The following is a 23337-nucleotide window of genomic DNA, read 5'->3' on the forward strand; positions in this document are numbered from 1 at the left end:
TTGCGAAAGTTCTCGTGGGAAATTCTGCGAACTCGGTGCGATAATACAGGAGAGAAAGGAAATCGTGAATCTCACTGTCGCGAACGTCCTGGTTGGTGAACACGTAAAATAGCTAGAGATGTGAATTTGTGTATATGTATGTGTATCATCGTTAGCAACGTTCATCTATAAAATTGTCCATCTCAGCGTTGATAGAAGCTCTTCGTAACAACCGTTAGTTCGGTCGGATATTATTTGTAATATAATCTCCTTAAATTCTAAAACTTATAAGAGTCATTTTGTTGGATAAGAAAGAGAAGGAGAGAAATCTTATATTTCAACAATAAAGAGAGTAAAGAGTAATCGATCCTCGAAGCTTACATAATAAAAATATTGTTTACCAATAAAATTACGAGGAAATCTGATTCGATCCTAATTATTTCTTCATTTCTTATTATTTCTTATATTCATTCGAAGAAATATTATAATATAGGATAATGAATGGATGGAAATATACCGAAAATATCTTATTATTATTAAACACAAAATTGTTGAAAAAATTAATAAGCATTGATTTTTTCTATTCTTTCGAAGTTTGATTTTGTCAAAAATTAAGAAAAGAAATATTGGAGAATAAGCGAGAAAGTTTAGGAACGTCAGGGATTTCGCGTGGAAAGCGTTCAAATTTGTATGAGATGAAGGAGGATTAAAAAGTTAGTCGTTAGTAAGTTTAGTGTCGCCTTTTGTGCGCTAATTACATGGATTATAGAAGAAAGACGTTGATAGCTTATAAAAAGGACATATCTCCCTCTTTCTTTCTCTTCTCGTGTTGGTGTGAAAACGCGAGTTTGCAAAAAATTGCCTCATGAATATGTAGAAAACACGCCTACATCGAAGTTAGCACTCTTGTATTCTAAAGTTAATATTATACATCATAGAAACTGACTTTTATATGTTTCGAGTATGACGTAGATTTACATCCATGCACGCAGCCGTTAAAAATGTTCTCATTTTAATTAAAAAAAAAATATTAAATTTGTTCAGTAATATAATACTTTCAGTAATCAAATTATTGTATATATAATTTATGTTAATCGTAAAATGTATTGTATTTTTCCAATACTTTATTCATTAGAATAGTTTCTAACAAATTCTTTTATTTTTTTGTTTCAGGTAATGACAACACAGTCAATAATGCAGTAATCAGCAGAGTTGATCTAGTAGGAGGAAACGGTGGGATGATTATTTGTAAGACGATTAACAATTTTGAGAGAGAAAGGTATGCAAGGGATATAAACCTCGCGTTTAATCGAGCTGTCCGCTATGAACGCGAAACGTTTGCAATTTGAGAAATGTAGTAGAGAAACCCTCAAGAGCTTATAATCCGTTGAACTTAGCTGACATAACGCGTTGGACGTGTTACACCTATATAAATAACGAAAACGAATTCTCTTTGATTATGTGGAATTCTCATGAATTCCTCAATTATAATTCTATTGCATAGTTATAAAGGTCAGAAATCGATTTAATTAGAATATTTTTATAATAAAATCCATTCTTTTTTCAATTAATATACATACCTATTTGTAAAAAGAAAATAATTGGATAATCTCTTAGGTATACGTTTACGTTCATTTATTTTTTCTCATTGTAAATACATAGGATAAGATTAATTGAATCGAATGTTTCCTGCAAACGATAAAAAGAACGTTTCTCCGCAATTGAATAGCACCTCTGGAAGGATATTTAAAAGGCACCATTTCCTTCTCTGTTACGATGTCCATTCCGATTCCCAACGAATTACAATAATGGTCTATCGAACGATGCACTTCTCTATAGAAGGGAGGAGATGTGTTGGAAGGGTGAGAAAGGGTGAGAAAACGCGTCGAGCGGTGTTTTTCCACTGAAGAAACGGCAATTCTCGGATGGTTCGGACCCGGGCACGTATCCTTTACTACCACATACATACATACATACATAAATGCACGCATATATATGTAGTGTACACTCTTGGCTATTAGAAAGTCAAAAATGAAAGAAAAAACGAAATGGGAAAGAAGAAAAAAAATTATAACAACAGGAGTGTAATCGAGCGGGAAGAAAGATCCTCGAAGGTTTTCAAGAATACGAAATAAAACTTTAATTAAACATAACCGTGATTATTATCCTTGAAAAAAAGGAAAAAAAAGAATTATCACCGACAAAGAAAAAAAAATAAAGAGAAAAAAGATAATAGTCCAACGTTATCAGTGGTCATTCTCGAAAGATCGAGAAAGACGACGAAACTCCGGGTTGTTACCAACGTTAAAAACTTTTACTTCGTCATTCGAAGTACCCTATTCTCTCTCGCGAAGTATGAATTATTCATGCGTTATACTACGTCGAGGATAGAAAAAGAACGGAGAGAGGTGAAATATAAATCCGGGTATTGAAATTTTTCACATTCTTCCTACCGAAGAGACTTAACTTTCTGCCAGATCAAACATCTGTCGCTCTTTCCAACCTTCTCTCTCTTTCTCTCTCTCTCTCTCTCTCTCGCTCTCTCTGTCTGTCTTTCTAACGAAAAGTTACATTTATCGTTTTACTTTGTTTCAACGAAGAATAATTATATTCAGCAGGGATCAGTTTTAAGAGATCGCGTCTCTTTCGAGAGAGCAGTGTCAAATAAAAACTTTTTGACCTAATAAAGTATTTGTTTTCTAGAATAGACTTATGCAAATCTCCCTGACGAAAAGATGTCAGAGTATATATTATATTACGTAGAAAAGAGATGATATGACGTATGATTATAATAATAATGCAATATTCAAATAATACAAATTTAAACTTTACACGCGCGTTCATTCATAAATTCTTCCAATTATTTTAAGCCTCAAATTAGTGATATTAAACGCAGTTCTTGATTATAAAATGAATAATCTAACGTTTAAATAATAAGCTATATTCTTCAATTAACTTCATCCTTTTATGATTTCTATGCTATCAAATATTTGTTCTTTATTATCGATATGCTCTTTCAATATAGATCCTTATTTACTGACACAACTACCAATCAAAAAACATGTCACTAATGTAAGCGTTGAAATATTATGTACATACATACATATGTATGAACACATATATAAAACAAGTATGTACAAGGTTCCTTTGCTTTTCCGAATCTCTCTTCAGAGTCAACAACACTCGTTGTGTCGTTCCGACTACTACAAACAGTCAAGATCGGCAGCTGTGATTGGATTTCTTTTTGATGTGGGCGTATATAACGTATTTACGTTTCCGTACACGAACGAGAATCTGTGGAAAATACAATCGATCTAACAAAACAATTTGCCACACCTTCCATCGTAGGTACAAATTCATTTACGAAAACACTCCTGTCAATCGATCTAAAGAAAGGTAGAGAGAGAAAGAGAACACCATCGACTAATTGAATTTTCTTAAAACTATCGCTTTCATGTGTGTTTGAACATTCTTGAAATACATAGATCGTTTCTGTAACAAACAAATTGAAATAGAAGAAAAATAAATTTTTCTTGTTTTTTTTCTTTAAAAAATAATTTATTATCTATTCTTTTATCTGAAGGGAAAGAAAGAGAAAGATAAAAATAGCAAATATAAAAGGATAGAAATAGCTTCTAAAAAGATAATCAAATTCTTATATGAAGAAATATGATATTCATTAGTAAAGGAAAGTCTTAGAATATCTTAATGTATTTTGATGAGCTTCTATCCTTTAAACTATGTATATAATTCTCTTTCTCTCTCTATCTCTCTCTCTCTCTCTCTCTCTCTCTCTGCATATATATTTATATAGATATGTATATTCTTGTTTCTGCACTCTACTAGTCACTCCGTTACATCGATATTGTCACGCAGCAATGCTCAAAGTACGAGTCTTGTCATCCTCATTGTATATGTACGTCTATCCATCTATCTATGTAGTCATATGTACGTGTGTAGATTACAAATAAGCCAGTCCTAACTATTCTCTGTCTCTCTCTGTCTCTCTCTCTGTCTCTCTCTCTCTCTCTCTCTCTCTCTCTCTCTCTTTCTTTCTATCTATCTATCTATCTATCTATCTATCTATCTATCTATCTATCTATCTTTGTTCGAGAGATTACTATGCCACATTCACTTATAATTATAGGAACTTTCGTAAAGCAAAACCAAGCTATGAATTGTAAAAGGCATTTCTTAGTCCGTATATCCATAGATAATTTGACATCAACGAGAATAGCTGCTATTTTTGTTAAGTATGTTGTACGTGGGTGATAATATTGGATAAAAATCGATAATCGAAAATCGTTATTTAGCTCAAACCTAAATTGGAAGTTGCTATTGTCAATAATACGAAATTAGACTGATTAGTTTCTTGCCAAACAGACATGACGTTCGATTATCGATTAGGGAGTAACAGTAGGGAGAAGCAATACCTTTGATGAATTACAAGCCATAGTTGGGGTGACAACCAAAGATTTATCTATTTTGATTTCACGGATAGGCATTGGTGTGTCGGAATAGTAAAGCTTAAGGCGTAGATTTACTATAATTTTATAATTGGAAATGAAATAAGCAAATTCTTGTAACAAAATTGAAAGAGTTTATTGAAAAATCTATTAGAATGAATATTATTGTTTAATCTTAAAAATAAAATGATTATATATAATATATAATGTATTTTCTCACCATGATGAAATCTCTAGGAACTCTAATTTCAAATTCGATCGTATTATCACGGTAGACTGATTCGTGAGAATCTTGTAATGGAAGATCGTTTAAGAGGAAGTTGCGAATATCGTGACGAGTAAGTTCCCTTCACGGTGCTCGACGAGAAGCGCGACCGAGAAAATGAAATAAATCGAAGAAGTTTACCTTGAATACTCCTTCCCAGTGGGCACGTACCTATCGAAGTAGAACGAGCCAAGCTTCAAGTCTACTTTCATGATTATTCGACATCTTAATCTATCTGACGAAGGTATCTAAGAGTTTCTCCTTTCGAAGGGATTCAATTGAGAACGCAAAAAAAAAAGAGAGAGAGAGAGAGATAGTGATAGATAGATATTGAAGCTTGACAAATTGCGATTAGATGACTTCTGACAGAAAAGAAATCTAAATATTCTCTCTCTCTCTCTCTCTCTCTCTCTTTCTTTCTCTCTTTTCTTTTCCTTCTTACCTATCTTATTTTCTTTATACTCCTTTGTTTGTTCTATTCTTATATTTTTGTTCTCATTTTATATTTTAGTTGTAACAAAATTACAAAGCTACAAAAGTATAGTTTGAAAGGAAGGAACAAAGAATTCAAGAATATTTTCATATCTCTTCTTTCATTTCTCACGTCTATTTTGTCAGATTTGCTTTGGAAAATATGACGTAATCTAAGCTACGAAACGATGTCAGATAAGATGCAATTTCAATCGATCAAGTTATATGTAGGTAGACCACGACGGTAGACCAATAGATGCAACATAACGTCAAATATTGTGTATACGCTACGTTTTCCTTCTTCATTCGATGGTTTTTTATCGATCAATCTTGAAGATTCTCTTGAAATTGACGATTCGACAAACGTCTTACATAGATGATATTCGAATTTCAATTTGACGTGATTAATTTATTCTTCGAAAGAAAAAGATAAGATAAAAAAGAAAGGAAAAAAAGGAAATAATAAAAAAAGAATACGTAAGCTTCTTCGAATCAGTCGCTCCGTTGAAGAAGAAGGTCGTCCAACCTAAATAAGGTTTCCTTCGTCTGGGTCTTCGAACGGATTCTTCTTCTTTCATACTTTCTTTCCCTCTCCCATTCCCTCTCTCTCCCATTCCCTTTCTCTCTTTCTCATTCTCTCTCCTTCTCGGATTACAAATAACATGGAAATAGGTATGAGTATTCTTCGGTAGATTCCTATTTCTTTATTTTATATTCACTTCGTTTTTATTCGACCACATTGTTATTTTAAGTCAGTGAAATCGTATAAATATCTCTCTTTAACATCGAAATCAGAGAGAGAAAGAGAGGAAATTTTTATTGTTGTGCTTATATAAATTGAGAAATCGTTAAATTTGATTAAATCTACAGGTTTTAAAGTTATTTATTAATTGCATTGTTTTAATTCAAATGTAAGTATTTCGTTTCATTTGAAATAATTACATACTTTATGAAAGCTGATTTATTTGTCGGCACGAGTTAAATTCGATCGAATTTCATTCCGGAGGAATATAACAGTTTAGAAATAATTTTCATGAAAATTTAAATAGAAATATAACCGAGGGGCAGGTAGCAAAACAAATTCGTTCGTTGCTTTATAGTTTCCAGCGGTTTTCGAATATAACGTTTAAACGTTAGGCTGTTACGTTAAATGGAGCCTATCTATTAAATAGAACCCACTAAATCCATCAGAGAACGCAATCAAAGTTCTCTGGGAAAAGTTGTCGCGTACGCTACATGAACTTTCGTTTTAGCGTCATAATTTCAAACGAGAGAGAAAGAAGCAAAAAGAGAAAGAGAAAGAGAGAGAGAAGAGAACCAACTCGTTCGATCGAGAACAAAATTTCCATCAGGAGAGGGAGAGAGAGAGAGAGAGAGAGAGGAAGAGAGAGAAGAGAACTCTGCGAAAAGTCGTCTGCACCTACCGCATCGAAAATTCTAATTGAAATTTAATTAAACGCTGAGAAGCGAGCAATAATTGCGAAAACGTACGAACGATGTCGAGCGTGAAATAATGCATTTTATATAAATATTATAAATTAAAAATGAACAAGAGAAAAACATCGAAATCAATTTAATAACTGAATCATTACAAGATTTTCAATTTCTTTTTGATATCATGCGGTAAGTTTCCTGCAATTTCATGGAGATTAAAGATAACCGATAATATTGTACTTATTACTTATCTATCGACGATATCTCAACAATGAAATAATACATAGGAAACGCTTGGAATTTAATATCTTTTGATATTCATGCGCAATCCTCCGGCATAGTTATTACGTGTTTCTCTCGGATTAGCAAGCTAGGTTACCAAGACATGTACCTTTGCATCTCAACGTTGACGCTAAACAAGGAAACCCGTTTATCCAGAGTCACACTGAAAATTCAATTATCTTCTTGGTAACACTGGTTGCCTGCTTCCTAACGCGTTTTTCGAATATATGCCATAAATTCTATGTATATGTATACATACATATGTATATCTATCTATATTTGCAACTAGGTACCATAACAAGTGGAACTTTGAACTCGTGATCAGAATTCGATTATTATCTTTCATCTTGTATCTCAGGGAAAAAAGAGAAAAAATTGAGAGCTAAAAATACACGGAAAACTGTGCAAATTTCTTCTTTGGTAAAAGTTTAAAATAGTATAGATACTCGGTTGAAAAACCAAATAAAATATTTACGATTAAAATGGAAACAGCAGGTTTACTATTGTTTTTCCTTTTTTTTTTTAATTTCTTTCTGTCTTTTTTATTTTTCCCACGAAGGATAGACTCTTAATTAAATCCATTCGAATCGAAGTGGAGCCAGTTGAATTGGCGCACACAATGATTCGTTAACGTTTTTCACCTGAATGCTACGTCGACGAAAAAATAAAAAAAAAAAATAAAAAAAGCAAGGGAATACCGAAAAAGAGAAACCTAGTGTGAAACCCAGTTCGAACAATTGTTGTTGTTAGCATTCTATCTTAATTCCTGATTATTTAGAAGTCAAGAAAGGATTTGCTGGCCAGGCTGACCAATCTAAAAAAAATTTAATTTCCTTTTCTATCTCTGTTTCTCTCAAGCAACAGGTTCGATTTCTGTCTCTCGTTCTTTCATGTTCCATTGTTTCGAAGCAGAACGTGTAAAGAATTACTTTCAGTGTAATGAAAAAGTCTTTTTCTTACGAGCTCTTCGTTTGCCAGAAATTCAATTATTGGTCTTTTATATTAAACTTATTATATTTACCACTGTTCATTTACTTGACCATGAAAATCCTCGGAACGTTAATTTTCTTTTTGCAATTATCGCACATATATGCATGCACTGTCATATATATAAAAAAAGACAATAATTTGCCAATGATAATTATGAAAGACTTATTACACAAAAACAAAGTCGGAAACAAATGTTTCATTAAAAATAATAGTAAGATATGGACATGGACAAAGTCGATATCATCCAAGCATTGTAAATGCATTCACTTTTCGAATCCATTGATGTAGATATTGCCGTCGTCTTGGAACGATCGCTGCCACGAATGCAGCAGCCCTTTATTATGCTAATATCATTCGGGCTCGTGACGTTGATATCCGCAATCCGCTTTCAATTCGCATTGAAATAAGCTCCGATCTGACTTGCAGCAAAAAAAACGAAAAATAAAAGACTAAGAGAGAGAGAGAGAGAGAGAGAGAGAAGAAAGCTTGTGCTTCTTCTTCATCGTACTTCTCCCTCACTTTCTATGTAGACACGTAGAAAACGTGTATTTCAACGAATGAAGAATCGTCGTCGTACGTTGGAAGGAACACGTATTGTTGACGAAGCTTTCACTGCAAAAATAAATTTTCCTCTACTACCAACTATGATTTATTATTTGACGTTATACACACCGTGAAATTAAAATCCGTTGTAAATGATTTCTCTTTTCATAATTGGAATAAAACGATTTTTAAATTGATAAATAATAATAAAAAAACGAAAAAAAAAACGATAGAAAATTTTATGCACGAACGAACTAATCGTTGATTTAAATTCTTTGGAAATTTTTTTTTTTCTTTTTTCTTTTTAACTTCTCAGGCCAGATTTAAAAAGCGTTAATAATCTTCTCTTCGTTTGTTTATTTTCTACGATCATTCGTAATTTAGTAGTTTGAAATTTATGTAAAATAAATCGCTATGAATTTTTCATTACATCTAAGGTATCTAACGATGTTAGAATGTGTAACTTCAGCTACCAAAGATAAGACTCTAATGATGTTTCGTTGAAATATGCAAAAGTCTAGTGGCAAGGATCGTTGGATAAAAGCATACTCGACGCTTCTGAACATCGTGAAAAGTATAGTACTTTTTCTCTTTTATCTTTCATACGAATATGTACTTCTTTTTTTTCTTTTTTTTTCTTTATTTTCGATATTTAATGAGGAGTCAAGAAAATAACCTGAAAGTCATTCCCCCTTTACTATAGTTTTCTATTTTTATTTATTATTATTATTATATTATAATATAACATATCTAAATCATGACAACATTTTTCTAAACATTTTCAAACTTCATTGTATAATATTAAATGCGTGCAAGATCGCGTTGTCTATCGACAAGGAACGATCAAAAAAAATGTTTCTTATTATATTATAATAGATTTCACTTGTAAGTAACGCTACGAGGTGCATAAATAATAAGAGGCATCCATCCATCCGTTAATTATATTTACTATGTTAAAAGTATGAGAAAAAAGTCTATTGAAAGATGGAGAGTAGAGTAAGTTTCTTTGCTATATCTCGATATCCGTGTCTTATTTTTTTTCTTCCCCTCTCCAGTCACATAATAGGAAGACAGAGTGTGAGTATATATATATATATACCTATATATATATTTCTAACGTTCGAGATGCTGTGCAGCAGTACAAGTTTTAATTATGCCGGATAGTCTGGCGGGCGGATCCTCTCGTTTGCCGTTTCAAGCTGCATCTGGCGGTGCGATGATAACATTCACCGACCTGCATCTCTCTTTCTCTCTTACTCTTGCATCGTGTGCCACCTTCTGATTCAAAAGCCGCAAAGAGAGAAAGAAAAAGAAAGAGAAAGAGAGAGAGAATGAACGAGAGAAGGATGGAAAAAATGGTTGAGGCGAGGCTCAGAGATTGGCGAGAGTCGGGTAGTAGAAGGGAGCATATATATACGAGAGAGAAAACGAGGATCTATAGGAGAGTGAAAGAGAGAGAGAGAGATAAAGAGAGAGAAGGGTTGGAACGGATAGTAGAGACGTAGGAAGAAAAGAAAAAGCCGCCCTCATTAGGAGACTAACCCAGACTGTGAGAGAACTCTGGTGCCGTGTTCAAATGAGATCCACAGCCGGTCGTAATGGCGTACGTCGAGATTTTTGAGGTGTCGTCCTTTTCGTCGTCATCGTAGTCGTCGTAACTGTAGTCATCGTCGTAGTGCCACTCTCATCGGATCTAGGAAAATCAGGGCACGGTGTAAATTTAAAAAGGCAAATCCCTGGTGGCGCTGCCAATGCTATCTGACGAAAAACTTGAGAAAGAGAGGAAAAAGAGGATACTGATTCGATCGAGCGTAAAGTAATCCCTTTGAATCCTTTTGACGAGAAACGATGGAAAATGAACCTCATCCTATCGTTTTAATAAATCGAACCAAGCAAGTACCGGATAAAAGGCGATCGAAATCGTTTCACCAAAAGTCGGATTCTTCTTCTTCTTCTTTTACTTTACCTTCTCTTTTACCTTCTTCTTTACCTTCTCCTTTACCTTCGTCCTGTACCTTCCCACCTCTCTTTCTTCTTCTTAGCCTTAATTAAAATTCTACCTTTTTTTTTCGAAAGGTAAGCTACTGCTGCTTACCTTATTATTTTTCACTTCGTCGAGAGTTACGTAAATTCTATTGCTCGAGGCGTTATATAAGTTTTATTTTATTTATTTATTTATTTTTTTACCTTCTCTTTACTCGAAACCAATTACTTTGACTACGAAGTTCTAGTTAGATTTATATATATATATCAACGTTAAATTGTATAATATAATTCGTAAGAAGTGAATAGTTAAAGTATAAAATTGAAATTTTATCCTAAATATTTATAAGAAAAATATTGTACGATTTCATTTCAATACCTACGTATACTACGCACCGTTGTAAATCCAGAGACAGAAATTATGTTTCTTCATTTTAAGGCATTTCAAGCAAAAGTTATCTAATTTCGAGATTTCGTTGAAAAGGTTGTGAGGCTTTCGTCCAGTATACAAAATTATTATTTTTATTTTTATTGTCAGTCTTTTTCGAACACCGAAATATATAAAAACAATATATCAAAAAAGTATCAAATTTATTTCACGTATACGTGTGCGTGTTTTGTTGCTATGTAAATGATATATGTATAAATATATGTGTGCGAATATTTATACTACTGGCGAATAATTTATCGTATATGTACATACGTGTATATGTAAGCGTTAAATTGTATAATTCAGTTAAATCGTAAAAACCCTAGGTTTCACCTGAAGTAACTAGAAGTTTTTGGTAAAACATAAACAAAATTTGATTATATATTACACTATTGTAAAACTAGTAGTTTTAGAAAATAACGATATTATAAATAAATTCGCAAGAGACGAGTAGTTAAAGTATACGAGATTGAAATTTGATAAAAATATAGGCACGTACTATATGAGAAGAGAGAAACACGTCTGAATTCCAAAGCAACAACAATGAAGGTAACGAACCGAAGACATAGGATGCACTCGCAACGTGAGTCTATAATGCCGAGATTCGGTTTGGCATATGTACCAGGCTCTGCTTTCGTTTGTGTATGTGCGTCCGTATGCATGTGTGTTGTTAGTGTATTATAAGCCTATGTACCACTACTATATCTGTCTTATGTATGTCCCTCTGCATAATAACCGTGTGTCACTTTGTAACACACAAACGCACCGATACTAGAATCAAGCTAGTATAGTAGAATATCTATACACCTATCTCTACCTACCGGAAGGTTCAAAGCAAAGACTAGAATTAACGCCTCGTAGTTCGCTTCAGTATTTCGCGACAGGAGAATTAGAAACAAGAGTAAAGGAAGAGAAACCTGAATTCGCTTAATATTTCCGTTTACTATGTTTTCCAAACACTCGATCGCTATATCCTACATTCCTGTCGATATATGTATATAATGATTGTTGTTATTTATTGTATAGGAAAAATAATAGATTATATATTATTATTATATAATAGATTATTATTTTTCTCTTTGTTAATTATTCTTAAATTAAATTTAACGCGTAAAAGATTGGAGATATTATAATCTAAGCAGATAAATAAATTCTATTGTTACATTATAGATATATGTAAGAAACGTGTATAACAAAAGAGAAAGGGATAAAGGGAAAAAAATAATAATCAAAGCAGGCAATCGTAAATATTACATCTGTTTGGAAAATGTCACATGTATAATATATATTTAGTTTTATCGTATTTGCGAGATTGCAGCATGGAAACCGAAAAAGTGAGAAATAGAAATGGAGAGAGAAAGACATAACGTCGAGTCACAACGTCGCCGTGGCTCAACGTAACGTTTGTAAAATATAATTTAATTAACAGTTTCTGACACGCTTGCATTTCGTGTTAGCTTGGCCAGTAACTCGACGACGTGTAACTTTCCATCTGCCGAGGTCTGGACGTATTTCCTCTCGTTTATTGGCCAGAAAAAAAAGGGAAGATCATTTTTATACGTACGAGTGTGCACATAAGAGGGAGAAAGAAAGAAAGAGAGAGAGAGAGAGAGAGAGAGAGAGACCATACATAGCTTATATTAATTTAATTAACGTTAGTCGACACGCGCTCGCATGTTGTCGAGTACAGTTTAAAAAAGAAGAAAGAAAAAAAATGTATACAAAATTGTTGGGACGTAAAAATTAAAATCAAGTGGGGGGTAAGGATAGAAATATTCTAGGTTGTCGAGATGTCTACGTATATAGATATTATATTTATTTCAAGTGTGCACTCTTTGACTATACATTTTACTTGTTCACTTAAAAAACACCGACGTTAATATATACATGTAACCATTTCGCTCTTTGCTCTTCGTATGGGGTATATCTCATGTATTCACGTATGCATGCATCCATTCGTATAAACCTTTTTACTCGCTTACATGAGACTTTTAAGCTGATTTCATTCGTTCAGTTTTCATCTAATTTTCTCCCTTTTACAACTGTTTAACATATATACTTTGTCTCTTAGATTCTCATGTTTTGCTTTTATAATTCTAATTACCTTTCTTCAAATCGCGTTTTATAAGATAAATGAATAGCATTTGAATAAGATTAGCTTCTATTCGAATTAGTTATATTAATTATTTTGTTGAGAACAAAATACTTTTGGAGAATATTTCGAATAAAATCAATCCGATGTCACGTTGAAGATAAAATTATTAATTAAATAAATAGAAAAAGTATTTTAAGGTAGATGCACATCCATCGATCCCATGTTTCGAGAATGTTTAAGAAGACGTCGTAAAGAAAAGTCGATCGTCTAGATATCAAAGTTAGAGAGTCTTCTTGTAAAAAGCCTCTTCTCTTGATTGTGAGATGTGGAAGGATGAAAATGAAAGTCTCTGTGACCGCAGCTGCAACGGCAAGACTAACGGTTACGTGAAATGGCCCGTCGAGATATATACGACGATATTCCTCTAACCCTTTTCCTTCTTTTCTCCCTTTTAGAAAGCTTTCTAAAAGTCTAGAAAATCCTGTCGTCTTAATGGAACTTCCGTTCAAACTTTCTACACCATTTCCTATAAAAATACTTATTTTCTATGATAGACTTTCAAATTTGTACTATTTCAAAATTATTATTATGCAAAGTAAAATGTAATTGATCTTAAATATCATCATCTAGAAACATTTTACCTTCGCTCCTATATTTATTTATTTCGCAATAAAACATTCTAACGTTTTTGCTACGAGATAGTTTAAGGCATTACAAAATTTATATATTTAAAGGATACTTCTCTTAAAAAAATCTTTCAATTCAAAAAACTAAGAGACTTTAAGAAAACAATCGACAATTTTGGGTATAGCGAATAAGGTAGTAAAAGAGATAGAAAACAGGAGTAATCCTTTGTAACAGGATAGATTAACCAAGAGGATTTTGGGCCAGTATTGTCTTTGTCTGGTTAATAAGATGGAAGTGGGTTGGCAGTAGATCTTAACTGGAATCTAAAGGGGAAGAAAAGAAACTTTTATCCGGATCTCTCGATCGTGAACCTGGATAATCTTCTTAGTATGCAGATGCGTCTTGTCGAATAAGATGTCGACTGATTTTCATATTCCACTCACCCTCTACTTTCTTTAATACTCTTAATTAACTTCTTTCTTTATCAATCATGAATAATTATAAAAGTAACTTTATTCAGAATTTTGTATATCCGATTATTCGGATAGACATTATTTATTGACCAAACGAATAAAACATTTAGGAAACAAATAGTAGAATATTGAACAGAAGAAATGACATTTAGAAATTCTTGTATATAGAAGTGTGTTGATAGGAACATTAAGGGACAATTTATCTCATTCAATGAGGTAACACGTTCGACGTCCCATGTCAAAGGGATCGTCAATATCACGATCATCGGAAAAAGCACGCTTAGCTCTAGCGAGCTTCGAAAGGTAGAGAAGAGTGGGATGAGAGTAGCTGAGGGAAGGGAGAAAGAGGAGGGCATGTGTAGAGAAAGGCATGGAGGATGTGTCAGTGGAAGCGGTTAAAACCGCATCAGGGTTTGTTCCCGTAAGAGGTGCCGCTGTCCTGCATCCAGCAGGCATCGAAAACCCATCGCGTGCTGCTCGACCACGCCTTCCTAATGCTGCTGCCAGCACCAAAAGCTCTTCAACCGCACCTACAGCAAGGACACCGATTCAATATCCTCACCTCTTCCACCTCCCTCTAACGCCCTTCCTCTCCTATCTCGTTTCCTCCCCTTTCTCTCGCCATTTAAAGTTACCCTTGTGTTCTTCCTCTCTTTTCTTTCTTTCTTTCTCTCGCCATTTCAACTTGCTTGCTCTTTCTCGTTTTTTGCGATTGTACCTAACTTCTATACTAGAACTTTCTTTCGAACGGTAATAAAAGCCTTTTTACAATATCGATAATAAATTGAACGTTAATAAATCGTGTTACTTTAGAAACAAATAACGACTGGCAATTCTTTTTGAATAATAACAATAATAATAGTCTAATTGATTAATTAGAAAATTCGATCGATTTATTTTCTTCTGACTTTATATTGGCTCCTTTCTTTTCTTTTCCTTTCTTTTCTTTTCTTTTTCTTTTTTCATTAGTTTTTTATATAAAAAAAAATTCTTAATCAAGTTTCATAATGGAATATATCCTTGAGCCTGATAGAGTCTCAAGTATCATCCCCTAAATCGAGTTAAGAGGATCGTTCGCTTGTACCTAACCCTTTTCTTCGTTGAGTGAAGAGAACACTTCTTATTCTCCAACATCTTTTCGAACACCATTCTTTTCTCTCTTTCTATCTATCTATTCTTTTTATTCCCACCATTCTTCTCTCTACATTCTCTCGCGTTTACTTTCTTCCTTTCTTCCTTTCTTCCTTTCTTCCTTTCTTTCTTTCTTTCTTTATTCCGTTTTGCTTGCTTTTTTTTCTCGTCATTTAATGATTTTTTTTCACTTCCCAACCACGGGAGACACTCCAACGAGAAGTACACTCGTGAACCCCTTTTCTTTCTATTATAAGGACCATCCATTAGAACCGTCGAATGAAGAAACAGAAAGAAAGAAAGAAGACAAATTTTGTTCTACTAATTGTAAGATTACATACTCTTAGGTCATACTCCCTTTTCGGGCCGATTATGCTTTTTGTTTTCTGATTAATTGGATCATAACAGACGTTTATTAATATACAAATTGTTGAATCATATGATTGATAATTGAATCATGCATTTACTGTAAACAAAAATCCTCAATTAAAACCTTTCTCTCTAGCTCTCCTCTCTTTCACTTTCCTTCTTTTTCTTTAAAGAGAAAATTTCTTTGTTAAATATTCGAAATCAATCGTGTACAGGATATTTGTAAACTGACGAGCGCAACGTTCGTGCTCATTAATTCCGTTTATCGATGCAACCCTCTCCTCACACTATGTAATTATGTAGTTTGATAGTAATGTAACGATTGGCAAACGTGTTCCTCTGATATCAAACAAGCTATTGGTACTTTGCACTCGATACATATTCATTTATTATTAGAAACTTCGTTACTTTTCAATGAAATTAATAATAAATCAACAAAAATTATTTTTTTATCTTATTAGAATTAAAAAAAACATAATAATAAAAAATTAATGAATTAATGAACTCTTTTTTTCATTAAAATTTGAATAAATCAAAAGTGTTTGATATGGAACAGAACGTTTTTATACGACGTAGGTAGTAAAGTAATAAAATCGATGATAAATGATACATTTTATCTGAAAATATATGAATACTGACACGATTAATATAAGCTCCCGAATTATTTATTGTCTCGAAAAACCAACACTGGTCGAAGTTTGTGGACGGAAGCGGATTATTAACTAACGAGTCATACTTTAACAATATATATTGAATTTATATAATATCATTGATTAAAATACTGGTATAGAAATACAGATATAGAGAAAGAGAGAGAGAGAGAGAGAAAGAAAGGGAAGAGAGTATAAAGTTTTATCCAAGTATATTAATTAAATCGTTAGAAAATCTTTATTTTGAATTTAATAACTTGAATTAACGTTAAATACCTTTTAACGAATAATTGAAATCGAGATCAATGTAAATGCATAATTGTTTGTTTTAATCAGTTCTGATGATAAAGTTGTGTTCAAAGCAAATTTAATATAGGCAAGCTATTTGAAAGATGTTTTATATATCTATAGTATATAATAAGTACTCTTCAAATATCTATTATTCTTTTATATTTATACCGTTATTTGTATGAAATTTTGAATTAATATGAGAACAATTATTCAGAAATAGAAACACGAAATTGCTATTATTTCATACAAATGTATTTTGTCCTACTAAGTTCTTTTATACTTTATATATATTACCGGAATAGTGGGAAATCAGGCAATGTTAGCAATTCCTCGGTATTGTCTTCAATGCAAAGCATTCTTCGTCAACGTCGGAAAGTAATTCATATCTCTCACATTTCCTAAAAATTCTTGACAATGACAAATGAGAAACTAAATATAAAATATAAGAAACTAAAATATTTCCTTCTAAACCCGTTTATCTTCCGATACGGTAAGGAACGAAAGATACAGATTTTCCATGAAAATCTCTATGAATACCGGTCTAAACGTAATATAATCTTCTTCTACGATAAGTAACAGTAGGCAATACATAATAACACACCAGCATTGACTAAGTTTCATTTTATAAAGGTACGTATAGTATAGCAGCACGCACAGTCTTGACAACTTGCTCCATGCTCGCTTTTTTGTGTGTGTGTTGATTGTGGGTGGGAGGGGGGTGTATGCTGTACGTGCCTGTTGCCTAATATTCTTTTCAATATTGCCTAAATAGCATTTGGTGTTCCATAGAATGTCTAAGTATTATGTTCAGTGCTTAGGAAAAGTCCGTAAAAATTCTTCTCTTTCCGACTTTATCAAAAAACGCTTTGCACTGAAGATAATGCTGGGGTATTACTAACATTGCTGGATTTTCCACTATTTCGGTAGCATATATATATATATCCAGTATTTCTGAACATATTTTAATACAACATATAATTTCAGTATTACAATTATTAACGATACAAATATTACTAAAACAATTTCTAAGCATTTACATTGATTCTTATCGTATCTTAAGTCTAGTAGAGCTTTAGACTCCAGACTATTTCGTAATTTTAATAGCAAAGCTCGTTAGAAATGTAAGATCTTTCGTGTGAAAAGCATTTACTCGAAATCGTTGATAAGCAATAATATAGAAACTTGTAGAATCTCAGGCATTTAATTGTCACGATTTAACGAACTGTATGTGATGTGTATGGGTACTTGGCTTTTGTTGTTTCGAAATGTTCTCTTCTTCTTCTTCTTCTTCTTTGTCGTCGTAGTCGTCGTTGTTGCCGACTTCGACGTCAGCCATATAAGACAAAGTTGTCGAGAATAATTAAGAGGAAGCGTCACTGCGAACATCGGAGTCGTTATAAAGCATCACTATTGTATACCAGGCTCGATAACGCGGATCGTACGTATAATACGATAACAGCCTTTTGATTTTCGAGAAAGCGTAGTTACTTATACAGGGTGATTCACTAACTCTTGCCACCAAGATAGCTCTGAAAATATGAATAACATGAAAAAATCGGGAGTATAATACGACGTCAGGTGTTTTGGTATTTATTTTCTGGTAACGGCTGTCGTGGCGAATCCAACGATGTGCAATATTAAATATAGTAAATATTTATTAAATACGGAGGAATTCATCAAACCTGATTGTTCCGTCCTTTGTCGGACACCTAAAGGATGACGCAACCCTGACGCACGCACGACGCAAGCACGACGCGGAGGAGCTGTATCGTGGTTGGCTGGTTCACCAGAATTGACCTTTTTTGATCTACAAATACCTTAATTTTGCACATTGTTGGATTCGCCATGACAGCTGCTATCAGAAAATAATTACCAAAATATAGTATTCTATTTAAAAAAACAAACTTGACCTTTAAATCTCGGAAGCGACTAAACCTAGCAAAAAAGAAACTGACGTCATATTATACTCCCAAATTTTTCATGCAACTTTTGTTTTATAAACTTCTCTGCTACTATCATACTTTCGGAACTATTTTGATGGCAAGAGTTAGTGAATCACCCTGTTTATTACATATATATATGTACCGTTAAAGACTGAAATTGGAGAATGTTAGATTCACACGGTCGCTTGGTATATGTTCAAAATATTAACATATAAGAATATACCCAAATATTCGGTCGTTCACCGTCGTATTTGGTATGTGTTGACATTCAACCATGTGAATTTTGATTTAATTTTTTTCTTTCATGGTAACATATATATCTTGTATTTTTACGATGACAAATATTACAACAAATATATATTTTTTTTTCATTATCAATGGATTATCATTATCAGACGTGAAAGCGTTTGGAAATCAATGCAAGTAATAGATACTTACTAATTCCAATATTTATTTCTCGGTAATATAATTGCAAAGAAAGTTGGTTATTATAGATCGGAAAAATGAAATTCGATTGCATTTCTATATATTGATTAATTTTCTATGATTTAATATAAAACAATTAGTGCGGAACTTTCAAGTTAAATGCTATATTATAAGGTAATTTTCATTTAATATTACAAAGTATATATGTATTTAATGCATATATTCACTTTGATTTAAATCGTTTAAATTCAGGTTAATTCGCGATCATTTATTTTCGAGATTAAATTCATAATCTATTTCGTGTAACTCAATTTTAGTGTCATCATCGGCATGAGCAAAAGTGATTTGGTCTGGTACTTGACGTCGTTTGTTGAAATCACCCAGAAATCGAGGCCTTTCCTATCCTTCGGTATATTTAGAGTAAAGATGAAGTTTAAGAGAGAGAAATAGAGATAGATAGAGAGAGAGAGAGAGAGAGAGAGAGAGAGAGAGAGATCGAAAGTGGAAAATCACGCGGATGTTGCAACTACGACGAAGGAGAGTTGATTTAGCGTTTCGTGTAAACCTGACTCTATACCTTCTACAAGATTTGTGGGCTGTCTCAGCGAAACTGTTAAACCAACTACGAAATGCGACGTTCCAGGCAGAAAGATAGAGCTCTGGTGAACTATAGGAGGGGAAGAAAAGTAACTATGATTTTCTCTGTCCGCTCGACGAATCACCCTGACCATTATTTGCCTCACAAACGAACACTTTACCGATCCAATATTATGTTATATTTGAAAAAGATTTGGAAGATAATATTTTTGGAAATTATGTTACAAAAAATTGTTATTCTTTATCTATTATTTTTTGAACAAATTTGATGAGAATAAATAAACACACGAGAAAGATTTCCTCGTCCCATATGTGCAACCATTAAGAGACAATTTAATGGATATTACAGTTAAAGAGAGAGAGAGAGAGAAAAAAAATGAAAACCCCTAATGTGGAAAATTTGATAGCTTTGAATTTCATTTGAACAATAAAAAGATCATTCGTTTCAGAGAAAAGAAGCGAGAAATAATGAAATAATAAAAAAACATAAAACAATAAAAAAAAAGAGTAATAAAAATAAAATTGGTTGGCAACGGTCCGATTCCATTGGGAAGACACTAGAGAGAAATATATAACATAGATGAAATATATGTATAGTATAAACTTGCCATCGGCGATATTTTTGCTCCGTTTCGAATTTCACGGGCGAGTGGTGCGATAACGAGTGAGGTAATTAAAATGAAAAATCAGTTCTGTCTCTTCTTTTATTATTCCAACGTTTTGTAATTATTAATGTTAGCGTTCGACTTTTCATCGAACTTATTATTATATTTCATTTTCGAGGTTCGTTATTAAAATTTCATATTTTAAAAAATTAATCTATCCTGATTAAGTACATATTCGAATTGTTTTTTCATCTTATCAAATATCTTATCAAATCTAATATTTCACTATTTTTCGTAAATCATTTTATAATTTATTTCTCTCGTTAAAATACCGTGCAATATAGATTATTATGATAATCCACGAAATTTCATCTTCATTATATTTTTAATAATTTCTTAATTTCAAATAAATCCCAGGACGAGAATGTTAATTTTGGAAAAGTAGAAACTCTATTTCCATCGTCGTAGCTTGACCATTTCGGTGTTTCACAGATAAAAAAAAAAAGAAAGGAAGAAACAGATTTGAAAGGGCCAGAGTGTAGGACTCTCTCGTGAAATTAGTAACGTTAGAGAATATTATCCAATAGTAGAAAAGGGTAAGAGAAAGAGAGGAAGAGAGATCCGACTGGGATTAGTATCTCCCGTTGCATCGTGCAGCTTGCACATGCAAAGCTGACCACAGTGGTTTGCACTCGCTTCCTCTTTCCTATTATACACCACCGTACGAGAGGGAAATAGATGGAAGAAGGTTATAAAGGGAGAAACAGAGAGAGAGAGAGAGAAAGAGAGAGAGAGAGAGAGTGCAACTCGAATGCTGCAGAGCACAGTGAGAAGGTGTCGTTACTGAGAGAAAATTAGATATCACATGGGAAAATTACTCTTTCTGATTACATATAATAAACATTTTACTACAAATGCCTACTATTGTAATAAAAAATAAATACAGTTTCTCGTTAAACAAATTTCACTCTTAATAAAACAAAACAAAGATTATTCTATAACGTATGATTTTGATCGATTGAAAGAGATTGAACAGAACGATGACGCTTTTCTAGATGCCCTTTTCCAACATATCCTTCTTTTTACTATATATATATATATTTTTTTTCCTCTTTCCTGTCGTGGCTTTTTCGACTTATTTCTACATTTTTCGTAGAGACTCTTATTTCACGAAAAATGTGAATCCCCGAAGAGAGTCGCGTGTCAAGTATAGAAGTGTGTCACGGACTGTGCAAGTTCCTCGCGAATTCGATATTTCTTTTTACCTTGTGTGCAGAGATTGCCAAAGAAGACATCGATGTGTCATCCTTCCAAAAAGATACGTCCTTGACGCGTTAGGACGTATATACGTGTATGTCAGATGTTGGTCTTATTTTAAATTCGTGTTTTCTTTTTAATATACAAATTGAGAAAAAAATTGAAAAATGAATTACTTGAAATATTTTTTTTTAAGAGAATCATTTCTTTCGTGAAATTTCAAGTTCCAAGAAACATAAACTATTCGTATTTGAATGCAAATTAGGACTTTCCTTGGGTAGGGCGGCATTAATTTTGGAAGCTCACTGATGCACGCTACTGTCCACAAATCATCGCATCTGTTGCTGTGGTTTTCGTGATGCGCAACGCCGATGGTAACGGCGGAAAGGAGAGGAGAGGAGAGGTGAGAAAGGAAGACAGAGGGGGGGGATTTTGAGGGAGGAGGGAGAGTGAGAGGGAGCAGGATTTGCTTTGGTATTCTACCCCCTGTATACGGGCAAATTAGATCGTGACGTCATCCGTATAACAAATTGATGGCTGGAAAATCAAATAGGATTTATGGCTTTGCGATAGTTTCAAACAGCACCTCTAGGGGAGAGAGAGAGAGAGAAAAGGATAGAAAGAGAAAGTAAGAGTACATCACGACGTTGCTATTGAATATCATTCTATTAACAATCATTTTTATATGCTATTATTAAATTTAACAACGTTGTAACAAAATTTCATATATCCGTAAAATTCAAATTTAAATTGAATTCACATCTATCACTTCCTATTATCACTTTTACATTTAAAAATAAATGTCGACAAATAACGTGTAACATATTTATAAATGATATTTTTCTCGCTTCAAAAGTGTGTCATGAAAATGTAAAAAAAAAATAAAGAATAATAGAAGATAGTGATCTATGTTCGTCCATATGTGTCAATGTGATAACAGCTGGTCCAACATCTGTCATGTTCTAATCTCATCATATTCGAAACTATTCTGATATTATAGAGTAAACGAATGATCGTATTAAAATATTAATTTAATTTGAAAAATAAAATGATTAAAGAATTAAGGATCGATATAAAAAATTAAAGGGAACATAATACTTTCTTTTTATGTACGTTTATACTAGGTATACATATAGGTATTATATTTTACAATAAACATGACACCAAAAGCAAGAACGTATTCATCGAACGAGAAATACTTTGCCCAACAGTTTGTGATGATACCACTCTAGTTTCTCTTTGACCCGTCAAACAATCCTGCAATCACGAGTTTACTTTTGTATCGAATAAAATTCGAGTTAAATAGTTGCCATGTTTAACATCGTGCATACCTAATACTATTTTGGACTCTCTCATGCTTTGACGATTCAAACAAACGAGTTAAACTACAACTACATACATATTAAGGATATTGTGCTCACATATGTATATACATACTTATGCCGAATACGAAACTGATATATATGTATATATATATATATATTTTTTTTTTAATTGCGCATTTACTTTTATATAGATCTAAAATTTCAATTAGAATATTTACTTTTATTAGTTTCTCGTACAAAATTTATGATTAATTCTATGAGAAAAAGAGAACAAAAGCATTTATTTATTTTATTTTATTATCTCAAAGAAACAGGTATCGTTAATTGTCGATCGATCAATGTTCCTTGTAATTAAATAAGCAACTAAAGACAAACATTTTTCTAACCCGAAGTAGCTCGAAGAATTTCGTTAAAAGACGATTGTCTTTCTATTTCTTTCTCTTTTTCTTTCTTACGTAATTTACTGGTGTTCTTCAAAGAAATCTCTTTCGTCTTTCTCTCTCTCTCTCTCTTTCTTGTTCATTGAAAGAGAAAAAGAGATCACAATCGACCTTCTTGAATTAAAGAGGATATTTAATTAGTTACAAATAAATACAACACAGATAAAAAAGAAATAAAAACCGAGTATCGACTCTGTTCATCTTTTTCCTTTATCTTTAAAACAGCTAGACTGAAATGTCTATTTATTTAAAATTACTATGTATA

At 32.7% G+C, this 23337-nt stretch overlaps 1 protein-coding gene across 5 annotated transcripts in view; it reads left to right on the plus strand.

Annotated features, from left to right (window-relative positions):
• Positions 1–23337, plus strand: part of LOC122522427 (fasciclin-3) — a 240718-nt gene that overhangs the window by 199652 nt on the left and 17729 nt on the right. The window lies entirely within an intron of this gene.

This window comes from Polistes fuscatus, unplaced genomic scaffold, assembly GCF_010416935.1.
Source record: "Polistes fuscatus isolate 324 unplaced genomic scaffold, CU_Pfus_HIC Scaffold5, whole genome shotgun sequence".
Classification (NCBI taxonomy): domain Eukaryota; kingdom Metazoa; phylum Arthropoda; class Insecta; order Hymenoptera; family Vespidae; genus Polistes; species Polistes fuscatus.